This window comes from Protopterus annectens, chromosome 6.part0, assembly GCF_019279795.1.
Source record: "Protopterus annectens isolate FY-2018-M chromosome 6.part0, PAN1.0, whole genome shotgun sequence".
NCBI lineage: Eukaryota > Metazoa > Chordata > Ceratodontiformes > Protopteridae > Protopterus > Protopterus annectens.
Genome location: NC_056737.1, coordinates 813,613,809 through 813,626,308, shown reverse-complemented (window position 1 = coordinate 813,626,308; position 12,500 = coordinate 813,613,809).

Sequence of the window (12,500 nt, the reverse complement as noted above, 5' to 3'; positions counted from 1 at the left end):
TGTATTTCGGGGTGGATTTAAATTGTAGGTGGTGTGCCTACCCTAAAAAGCATTGCTGTCTACACAGTGTCAGACAGACACACATACACACACAATTACCAAGGCTGGGGTTAGAATTTGTACTTAAGTAGTGTATCACACTACAGCAGTACACAGTTACAGGACATGCCATGGAGATTACTGGCCTATCATTTCCCCAAAGGTATATTTCACAGTTGATGACATCAGCACACTTGTCAATGTGGACCATTGGAGGGTGTAGTGTCTGTGAGTGGACTCCAAAGAATTGCTCCCTACATTGACAAAGGAACACACACACAAACACACATACATCCACACTTGCCATGTCAGGGAATGGAACATCTAGATATGTAGTTTATCACAGTACAGTAGTACGCACTTATAGGACATGCTACAGAGATTACTGGGCTACAGCTTCCCAGAGGAGTATTATTAGGTGGATGACATCAGCTGCCTTGCAAAGGTTGAGCTTTTGGATTTTGGGGAGTGTTGCTAGCCTAAAAAGCATTGCTCTCTACACAGACTGACACACACACACACAAACCCACACAGTTGCCATGTCTGGGGATAGAACTTCTACCTAACTAGTTTATCACACTACAACAGTACACACTTACAGGATGCGCTACAGAGATTACTGGGCTACAACTTTCCAGAGGTGTACAACTAGGTGGATGACATCAGCTGCCTTCCAAAGGTTGAGCATTTGGATTGTGAGGAGTGTGGCTAGCCTAAAAAGCATTGCTCTCTATACAGACAGACAGATACACACAGTTGCCATGTCCAGGTATAGAACTCCTACCTTAGTAGTTTATCACACTACAGTGGTATGCACTTACAGGACGTGCTACGGAGATTACCAGAGGTGTATTTTTAGGTGGATGACATCAGCAGCCTTGCCTAAGTTGTTCATTTACATTGTTGGGAGTGTGACTACCCTTAAAAGCATTGCTCTCTACACAGTCAGATGGACACACACACAAACACACACACACAGTTTCCATGTGTGGGATTCAAAGTCCTACCTAACTAGCTTATCACACTATCACAGTGTGCAATTATGGGACGTGCCACAGAATTTTCAAGCCTACAACTCTCCCAAAGGTGTATTTCACATTGGATGATCTCAGCGGGCTTGTCATAGTAGGGCTGGGGGAGGGCAGTGTGTGTGCATGGGCCATTACCCATTCATGTAGGGGTTGACATGCCACATGCGGACACACACAGGGTCATATTTCACAGGTACGTGTATACAGTTGCTAGATGACTGCTTCCTTGTACAGTCATGTTGCACAGCTGGCATGTGCTCCACATGGTCTGTAATGCTGACAGATACTGGTGGCTAGTATCTGCAGTGAGTGACATCTGCACCTCATGTGTTTGGAGCCCTTTGGCTGTGTGCTGGGTGGGACAGGCCTGGATGGCTCCTTGTCATAGTCACCCTCTTCCACACATCTATGTCCGTCTACCTTTGGCTTAATATAGTGTGTTGTCCTTACATATATGTCTGTATTCCTATCCATTGTGTGTACAAGGCATGAGTGATGCATACTGATGGGTGTCTGCACTAACAACTGCAACTGCCAGATATGTCTGGTCCACTGGTGTTTGCAGACATGGCTGTCATGTGTTTAAGTGTGTGAGCATGCCCAGTATGACCTATCAGTATGTTGTTGCCTTACACTGCCTTCATTTCTCTAAGTGTGTGAGCATGCCCAGTATGCCCGTCTGTATTGAATGTGTGGATCGAGTCCAGGCAGTTTGTGCTGCAGTGCTGACCTTTGTGTTGTACACTGACAGGTAGCATGCTGTCTCTGCAGAGTATCCATCTATCATTTGGCATTGACCGTTACTACATTTCTGCATAGTTGGGGGGGCACACCTGACTGTTTCTACAGCTCTGCACAGGATTGGGAGGGGAACACCTGACTTTTACTATATTTCTATGTAGGTTGGGTGGGAGGTCACACCTGACTATTTCTACATTTCTACACAGGATTGGGGGTGGCACACCTGACTGTTACTATATGTCTACATAGGATGGGGGGGGGGGCACACCTGACACTTGTACACATTTTCTGGGACTGTACTGGTATGTCGGGTACTCCATTTCAGTCTGTAGTCTTACCTATCATGCTGGCTAGAGGCATACCAGTGTACTACAGATTGTGGCTTTGGTTGCTCTACATATTATTGTCTAACTTTCTACCCTTAAGAACTATCATCCCACTGGCTGCCCTGCTGTGGTCTGTTTGTGTAGGCCTGGGGGGGAGGTTAACCATAGCCATTATTCTGGGGCCATGGCACAGGTTCTGTTTGGGTTTGCCTACACCTGTCCTGCTGCCTGACACTGTTGTTGGATATGTGAAGCATCCTGCCTGTCATGTGTGGGTCATATGGACACACACATCGCTCAGCAGATTTCCTGCAGTGGGTTTTGTCACCCTGTGTAGTACTGGCTACTATGGTGACTCCAGTATGTGTTACAGATGTCATGGTGCCACTATGGGTGTCTATTGTCTGCTGCTATAACATCCAGCTTCTCATTTCCCTTGCATGCTCACATCCATACCATAGCTACAGGTAACAACACATTCTACTCCATATGGCAATTGGTAGGTTGATTAACTTACCTTGTGGGTGTGCCAGGCTTGCGGATGGTGCTGGTGGGCTGCCTATGTTGGATGCACATAGTACACTTCCTATACTTAGTTGAGCACAGGTAGTGTCATGTTTGGCATCCCTTTTACTGTATATATGAGTCAGAGAGAGGTGTCATTCCCTGGGCCCCTACTGTGTCAGTGCATGTGCTATGTGTTGCCTCTTTGCCAAGGCCAGGACATACTGGGCATGCCTCCTTCTGCCTACTGGGGCAGGCTCAGGTTGTTCCTCGTCCAAGTCACTCTGTGCCTGTGCAGGCCTTGGCATTGGTGGGAGGCTGTGTGGCCCTGCCCCATGCTGTTCCTGCTGCAGCTGTTTCCACAGGATCATATTGTGTAGCACAGCACATACCATAACAGTTTGGATACATGTAGCTAGTAAATACTGCAAGGCTCCACCGAATGTGTCCAGACACCAGAACTGTGTCCTGAGCATCCCAAACACATGCTCTATTATATGTCTGGCATGTGTGTGTGCCTCATTATGGCATTGTTGTTCAGATATGTGTGCATTTCTGATAGGTGTCATCAGCTACGGCTCCAGTGTGTACCCAGCATCTCTCACTAGGTGGCCGTAGGGGATGGCTTCAGTGGCAAATCTCTGGTACAGCTGCGTCAGATGCCATATGTGGGAATCGTCAAAGCTTCCAGGGCAGCCTGCATACACTTTCATTATAATGCCCTGGGCATCACATACAATGTGGCAGTTGATGGAGGGGATGCCCCTGCGGTTGATGTAGACCCTACCCTGCTCACCGGGTGGTGCTTTGATGCATTTGTGCTTGCAGTCTATAGCAGCCTCTACCCCAGAGTATTCTGCTATTTGGTGGAAGAGATGCATATTGCTGGTCAACATCTCACGGGTGTTGAGGAAATATATGTGCTCACTGGCATGTGCTGACATGGCATCCAGGAACTGGTGGAATACTCTGGATGCTGATGCCAGTGAGATCCCCAGGATATCCCCAGTTGTGCTTTGGGAGGTACCTGTGGCTAGTATACCTAGGCCTGCACATACCTTGGTATCCACTGGGATGGGTTTCCCTCAGTCAGTGTGGTGTGACAGGTGTGGCCAGCACAGCTCGACACATTGCTGTAAGAGGTCTCTGTCCACCCTATACCATTCCACTATCTCCAGCTCATGTAGCCCATGGTAGGTTACCCTGGGTCTGTACACTCTTCTCCGTCTTCTCACTGTGGGTTGTTTGGCAGTATTCACATCCTCACCACCCTCAGCCTCTAGGACATGTTGTTCTATGTTGCCTGCTGCAGCCCTTCACATTTTGTAGGTTTGTTAGATAAAAGTTCTCCACTTGTATACACTGGTGGTGTAGAGTGTGGGAAAAAACAGAGGGGAAGGTGTTTGCTTAGTTTATAGTAGTGTTCTGGGCTGGGCTGGTTTGCTGCCTGTGTAATTGGCTGATTCTGATACATTTCACCTGCCGGCTAAGCTCCTTGATTACCTTCCTACTGCTGTTTTCCCTTCCCATTACCTTCCAGTTTAAGCCCATGTGCGCACCATTGAGAGTGCTCAAATGTGCACATTGCTGCTATTTCCTGGTTTAACCTCTTTTTTCTTCCTGTACGACCTGGTGCGCAATGTGTACACCCGCTTAGGCTTTGTAAAGACTGCTAGGCAAGTTTAGACACACCCCCTAGCTTAGCTGTGCTTAGCTAGGAGCAACCCCGAGCCACAGGGCTCCAATCCACTTGCAGTATGCCTGACACACACCCCCATTATGCCACCTACCTCCTAGGCTTGCACCCAGCTATATATACTCTTACACTGTTGGGACCTGCCGCACATCCTGGGGAAAACTGGGATTCACTATCCTTCCCCTCATTTACATAGGATTGCCTACTAATGCATGGTTACATGTCTCACACTGAGCCTCCCCCCCTTAGCAACCACTACTCACTGGTTATGTTGTCTTCTGCCTGCCACTGACTTGCATTACAGAATACTGATTTTAGTTAGAATGCTTAATTTATGTTTGTTTTGTTATTTTTCCCCTGATCCCATTTGCGCGCCTTTGCCCTATGCTTAAACAGCTGGAATTGGCTAATAGGAATTAAAAGTTGATTTTTTAAATTTTTTTACTGTTTGCAATGCCAGTGGCCTTATACTTGGCCATTAGCATGCTTACTACATGACAAGCAGCCTATATTTGGGGCTGTCATAGCTCCATTTTGGATTTTGCAGACATGTACTCAGTTACTAACAGAGTACATTTCTGCTAATTGCACTAGTCCTGCAGGGACAGTTGCAGACTTCCTGGATTGCAAATTCACCTCATTTGCATGGATTTCTCCTGCAAATTAGGTGATTTGCATACAAGGGCTTCATCCGTGCAAGATTAGTGGAGGAGCGCTCGTGCAATCCCCTGCAGGCTGCTCCTGGATTGCACGGCGTACATATTGCCTGCTTGGGCTCCTGCACCGATCTTGCATGCCGTCCAAGTGAAACATTTAATTTGGTACATCCCATCTTGTTAAGCTCATGAGGGACTTAGAGCTTTGCACCTAGATATCATGTCAAACAGGGCCATCTCTGTAGTATGTTACTGCAATCATGTTTTAGTTGCATGTGATGTTGGTCAGGGTGGAACCATGTACTTAGTTTCCTCATCTACCTGGGCATTAAGCTTGATGTTAACTGCTGCTCTGTAGGTGTTACCTATACTGCATCCTGTGAAAGACAACCACGCTGTGCACTATGTAACATGCCAGGAAGATTTTGAAGATCACGATGGGAGAATGCAGAAGGACTACACTGCAAGTATAAAGCCACCTGTAGTATGTCTTCATCTGTTTAAACATAGTCTACCACAGATGTGTGTGTGTGTGTGTGTGTGTGTGTGTGTGTGTGCACGCACATGTGTGTGTGTGTGTGTGTGTGTGTGTGTGTGTATGTGTGTGTGTGTGTGTATGCGTTGTCGTACCTCAGCCCATTCATCTCACCCATCAGGTGTGTCAATGTACTTCATTTCATTCATCTCACCCTTCGGATGTGTGGTTGTACTTTATTCCCTCATCTCATGTGCTCATCAGGTATACTTGTAAGGGATATTGTAGCCATCTTTGTGAACCATAAGGAAATTAATGGAGGACATAGCTACCACATATACCATACTTTCCATTCTTGGTCTGTACTCATCACAGAGATGTTCTTGAGTAGGTGACTGATACAGATGGACGGACAGAGACAAAGAGACAAAAAGACAGACACGTAGACAGAAGCAAGTGCACGTGTGCACATATACACACACACTTTGAAGGTATGACACTACCAATCAGAGCTCTCAATATCCTATGTCCAGAATTAGTGGCAATGCCAAAAGTAATCACAGACAAAGGCCTCTAATCTGGAACACTTTTTAAATATTGGTACCATTAACCTAAAAATCTGACAGGCTAAGAGAACCTGAACTAACATCCACTTTTTGAAAAATGAAAGAAATCTGTAAATGTAATGACTGCCATTTGTACATTATAATACATCACCTTTTTTTTTCAAAAAATCACAGATTTAGGAAGAGCAGACCAAAGTTTTTAGTCCAAATGAGGGTGTCCATGAGAAGAGGGACACTTGAGTTGTATAACAGAGATTAATGATCAAGTCATCCACAGTGCTGACAAATTAGCAGCTGCAGCAATGACATAATTTGTGGAGCAATGACATAATTTGTGGTTGGCATACAGTTCTTCTTCAGCCCTCTTTGCTGTCATGATGCAGATGGAATTGCAGCCTATGGCATCTAGTTGTTTATGAAGGCTGTAATGATATAATAGCGAAGCGTAGACTTTTGCAGTTTTAAAGGTAAGACAAAGTAACAAGTTGTAAGTGGTATTCATCTGGCCGAAAATGGTTTTCCAGAACATCCCTACTTACTACCTTAAATGTTTCGTTTGGAAAGGACCACGGCTTTGATGTGTTATTTAGATTATTGTACTACTTATCCATTGGGAGTATTTATTGAGAGACTTTTTAAATCAACTGTTTTTTCCATTTGATTACATTCTACGGGATTATTGGGACTTTTTGTCCAGATTCAGACAAGAGTTATTTACTTCAGAAGTTTCGTTTTCTGCCATGGATGTTGTAGACTTATTTACATGCATTCCACACAAGGAAGGCCTTGAACTGTTTCGTGAAGCTATATCGGACCTTACAGATTTAAATAGCACTATGATAAATTTTGTTGTCAGTGTTATGGAAGTGATTTTGGACAACAATTATTTTATGTTCGAGGGCAGTTATTTTAAGCAGATTAAGGGTGCAGCAATGGGGACCAGTTGTGCCCCCATTTATGTGAATATGGTGATGTACGCCTGGGAGCAAAAATTTATGTTCTCGATTCAGTACAAAGAAAGAAAGATGGACATATCTCCATTATTTGGATGATATTTTCATCCTGTGGAAAGAACCCACATCGGTTGACACAGACTGCTCATTATCTGAATCACCTTCCCTCTTTTTTGAATTTTACTAGTAAAAGTTCCAATACTAGCATTGATTTTTGGATGTTAGGATAAGTAAGATGTTAATAAGGGGAAGTTTTGTTCAACTATATTTAGAAAGGAGACATTCTCTAACAGTTATTTAGATTAGAATAGCCAGCACCCCTATAATACCAGGAAGAACATTCTGAAGGGACAATTAGTGAGAGCAACAAGAATGTGTTCGGACTGGCATTTTTTACGAGAAATGTTATTTATTATAAAATTATTTTTAGAGAGATCTTATTTTTAATGTGAGTCATGAAGTTGCCTGGGGCTCGAAGTTTAAACCCCTTATAGGTATTGGAAGAACAAATGTAGTTTTTAGAACCAATTTTGACAAACACAGAAATTTAATAGAAGCATGGTTTTACCATTTGGTGAAGGTTCAAAAGAGGTGAAAGAAATAATGAAAAAATATTGGGTGCTTTGTAAGAGTAAAAGTGGCTACACACAAATTTTGGGGATGAACCCAAGTTTGTTCACAAGATGGGTTAGAACTTGAAATACATGTTTGAACATAATACATTAGTAGTTAACCCCCTGTAAACATTTTGGAAGAAAAGTGTATTACTTTACCTAATAGAACAAAACTAGTGGTGTTTAAACCAGGAAATTGTGCAACAAAAGGATTGGTGTACCTTGCAGTGTGTGATTTTTGTAAATATTTTTACACTGGTAAAACCTAAAAACAGTTGAGAAAACGTATGTACGAACACGTTTACGCTATTTCTCAAAAAATGACAATAATGCCCTGTATAGACATTCTACTAAATGTTTTGGTTTTAGAAGATTTAGATTTGGTATATTAGAAATTGTACAAAAATCTTTAAGAGGAGGTTGATGGGAAATTAATGCTGAATTATATGAACTAAAACGGCAATTTTTATTGAATTCTATGTGTGAACCTAGTTTGAATGAAACTCTTTCTTTAGCACCTGTTTTAAAATTAAGAGCATTGACTAGATAATGTGGGATTTTTAGCTGCTCTTCTCTTTTTAAAAAAAATGTTTGATTTATTTAATTAACTATTTAATTATGTAATTAAGCGCAATATTTATGTGGTGACTTCTTGAAGTTTAATTATTCTGATGAAGTCTTGGTACCGACCGAGACAAAAGCGCTTAATTAAAGTTTCTGTTGGTTAAGAACTGAGTGGAATTTGTTTCAGCACTATTTCCAGTAACTGGACTTGTTCAGCTTTTGTCACAGTTCATCCTATTTTTCAGCAAATGTTTTATTCACAGAATTGAATTCCTTCACCTTTTTTTATGCAAATTATAAAAAATTACTTTTCTTTGGCCGATTTTAGCCATTTAAGCGTAGGGCAGCAGTGCGCAAATGGGATCGGCCCGAAAATATGAAAAAAGTTGGAAATAAGCTATTAAACCAAAATCAGCATTTTGCCATGACAGTTAATGGCATGCATAAGACAACAATACCAGGGAATAGTGGTTGCTAAGGGGGAAGGCTCAGTGTGAGTGTGGTAACTAGGAATTAGCATTCTGTTTTATGCAAATGAGGGGATTGATACTGAATCACAGAATGAAAATTTCTCTCAGTGTTAGCTTGCACCCAACTGTGTAGGTGCAGCAACACCATGGTATAAGAGGTAAGTGACCTCATAAGGGGAGTATCATGCATGATGTAAGCTTACTGGAGCTCTGTGGCCTGTGTTTGCCATTAGCTAAGAACAGCTAAGGAAGGGGGTGCGTCTGAGGCTGCCTGGCAGTGTTTACATTGCCTAAAAGGGTGTGCACGCCGTGCACAGGTTTAAAAAAAAACACAGGAAATAGCATTTCTGTTAACATCTGAGCACTGGGTATGCATGACTCACCTTGGGGCTTAAACGGAAAGGCAATGGGAAGGGAAAACAGCAGTAGGAAGGCAATCAAGATGAACTAGCACAGCTGGCAGGTGAAATCTATCAGAATCAGCAATTACACAGGCAGCAGCCCAGCACTCTGCAATAAACTATGCAAACACCTTTCACTCCGTTTTTTCTCACAAACTCTACACCACCAGTGTACACAGATGGGGAAATTTTACCCGACAAAACAAACAAAATGTTATGGGCTGCTATTGCTCTCATACATCAATATGTGGAAGAGACTGAGGGTGGTGAGGATGTGAATGCTGACAACCAACTCACAGTGAGTTGGAGGAGAAGAGTGGAAAGACCCAGGGTAACCTACCAGGGCTACATGAGCTGGAGATAGTGGAGGGCTATAGGGAGGACAGGGACATTCTACAGCAAATTGTTGAGTTGTGCCAGCCATGCCTCACACACAGTACCAACAAAGGGGAACCCATCCCAGTGGATACCAAGACATGTGTAGGGTTAAGAATACTATCAAAAGGTACCTTCCAAAGGCTAACTGGGGATATCATGGAGATCTTACAGGCATTAGCATCCAGGGTACTCCAGTTCCTGGATGCCATGGCAGGACATGCCAGTGAGCACATATATTTCCTCAACACCCATGAGGTTTTGACCAGCAATATGCGTCTCTTCCACCAAATAGAGAATACCCCGAGGTAGTGGATGCTATACACTGCACGCACATACACATCAAAGCACCACCCGGCAAGCAAGGTAGGGTCTACATAAACCGCAAGGGCTTCCCCTTCATCAACTGCCAGGTCATGTGTGATGCCCAGGGCATTATCTTGAATGTGTGTGCTGGCAGCCCTGGAAGCTATCATGACTCTCACATCTGGCATATGACACAGCTGTACCAGATGTTTGCTAGTGGGAACATCCCATATGGCCACCTAGTGGGGGGATGCTGTTTACGCACTGGAGCCGTGGCTGATGACACCCATCAAAATTGCACACACACCCGAACAAGAACTCCATAATGAGGCACATGCATAAACCAGAATCATAATAGAGCATGTGTCTGGGATGCTCAAGTCATGGTTCAGCTGCCTGGACATATCCGGTGGAGCTTTGAATTACTTTCCAGTTACATGTACACAAATGTTCATTGTATGTGCCATGCTACACAATATGATCCTGCGGAAACAGCTGTAGCAGGAACAGCACAGGGCAAGGCCACACAGCCCCTCCACCATCGCCAAGGCCATCACAGGCACAGAGGGGCTTGGAGGAGGAACAACCTGAGCCTGCCCATGTAGGCAGAAGGAGGCATGCCCCGTGTGCTCAGGCTTTGGCAAAGAGGCAATGCATAGCACATACACTGACACAGTAGGGACCCAGGGAATTATACCTCTCTCTGATTTGCACATACAGTAAAAGGGATGCCAAACATGACACTACTTGCGCCTTACCATGTATAGGGACTGTACTATGTGCATCCGACATAGTCAGCACTCCAGCACCGTCCTCAATATTGGCACAGCCACAAGGTAAGTCACTCTTCCTATTAATTGCTGAATGGAGTAGTATGTTTTGCTAGTTGTATCTATGGTATGGCTGTGACCATGCAAGGGAATTGGGTGGCTGAATGGGATGGCAGCAGATAGTGGACACCTATATGGGCAGCATGAAATTCATAACAAATACTGGTGTCAACAAAGTAGGCAGTACTAGACAAGGTGACAAATCTCACTGCAGTACATGTGGTGGCCCAAATGTGTGTCCATAGGACACACACATGCATGTTAGTGAGGCTCACATACCCAACACCTGCCTCAGCCAGCAGGACAGGTGTAGATGACCATAAAGAAAGGCTGTGTAAGGCCTCCAATTGATGACAATGATGAACAGCCCCCTCCAGACCTACACAGACAGACTACAACAGGTCTGGCAGTTGTATGTTAGTTATGAAAGGTAAGAGGTCTGAAACTGAAATGTAGGTCAATAAAACCTAAGATCTGTACTCTACTGATATGCCTCTAGTTTGCATGATAGGTCAGAATAGAAAACAAAATGGAAGCCAACAGAGTACCTGAAATACCAATACAATCATAACAAATGTTTACAGTTGTCAGGTGCCCCCCCCCCCACAATCCTATGTAAAAATGCAGTAACATGTGTGTGTGGGTTTAATAACAGTGGAGCACAGATTACCTGAGTTGGCCAAATTTACAGGATAAATTGTTGCATATGTACAATAAGCAGGGGTCCGTGTGTTAGTTTGTTGTATGTTCAATATTGTCTGGAAGTGGTCAGCATATAGGCATGGAGGGTTGTGTCTCGTTGGCCTATGGCCAGTACTGTTTATGAAAGGACCATGTTCCAACAACTGCAGTGCCAGCCACAATGCATCTCAGCCATACCCATGTCAGCAGTCATCCCTACTTACTGTCCAGATGTCAGTATCTGTCACCGTCTGAAAGATGGGCATGCCATGAATGTGGTCCCAGACATACACACAGTACACAGGTGGAAGTACCCTAGACAGAGTATATAAAATGAAACTTTCAACTGCACACACACCTTTGGAATTGTACATACAGGTTAGCAGCACATTAGTTGTCTGTGTAGTATGGAATACTGATGTAGTCTGGCCAATCAGTGGTAGACCACAAAAGGCACAGTTATGAAGTAATGTGAGACTGCCTATGTCCCTGCATAAGGCAGCATAAGGGGAGTGTCCAAGGCATATCTGTGAGTCAGCTGCAAGAAGCTTCCATATCACACATGCACTCAGCTCACCCCACCATCAGCCACATGTTTATCACAGGTCATATCCCTGCTGTTGGGAATGAGTACAGTATGACCCCTACTTCTGTATTGGAATACCCACAGAATGCAGCATTCTGAAGTGGTGTCTCATACAGGTGTGTCCCTAGCTGTAAGCAACACCCTGTCAGCATCCAGACCAATGGAATAATATGGACAGGAACTATTGCCTTTAACACCTTGCACACATACCCTGTCACACCAGGGGAATCCAGTGGCTCGCAGCCTGGGAACATAGGAGTGACAGAATGCAATGGCCTGCTACAGATGTCCTGCATCAATACCAAATGCCGTACAGTCCTCTATCAAAGGCCTGTCCTCACCCATACTGCCAATGTATGTTATCTCATGGGGTCCCAACTAACAACATAACACAGTCAATAGAACATAAATGCAAGGCAATGTTGACAAATCCCAGTAGCATGCCCACCATGTCCTACTCCATGAACTGTGGACCAACCCCTAAATACCGCTGGGATAAAGGGACAACTATAGGGATACTTCTCAGATATCGCTTGTATAATGTTAGGAAGAGGATAGAATAACAGAGTGGGGGTGTAGAAGCATGGACGTCATAGAGTGTGTGAAGTCTGAAACTCTAATGTGTGCCCATATTATCCCTGTCTGCGAACTCAGTAATGGGTGGCTACAAACCTGCCTTTAAACCA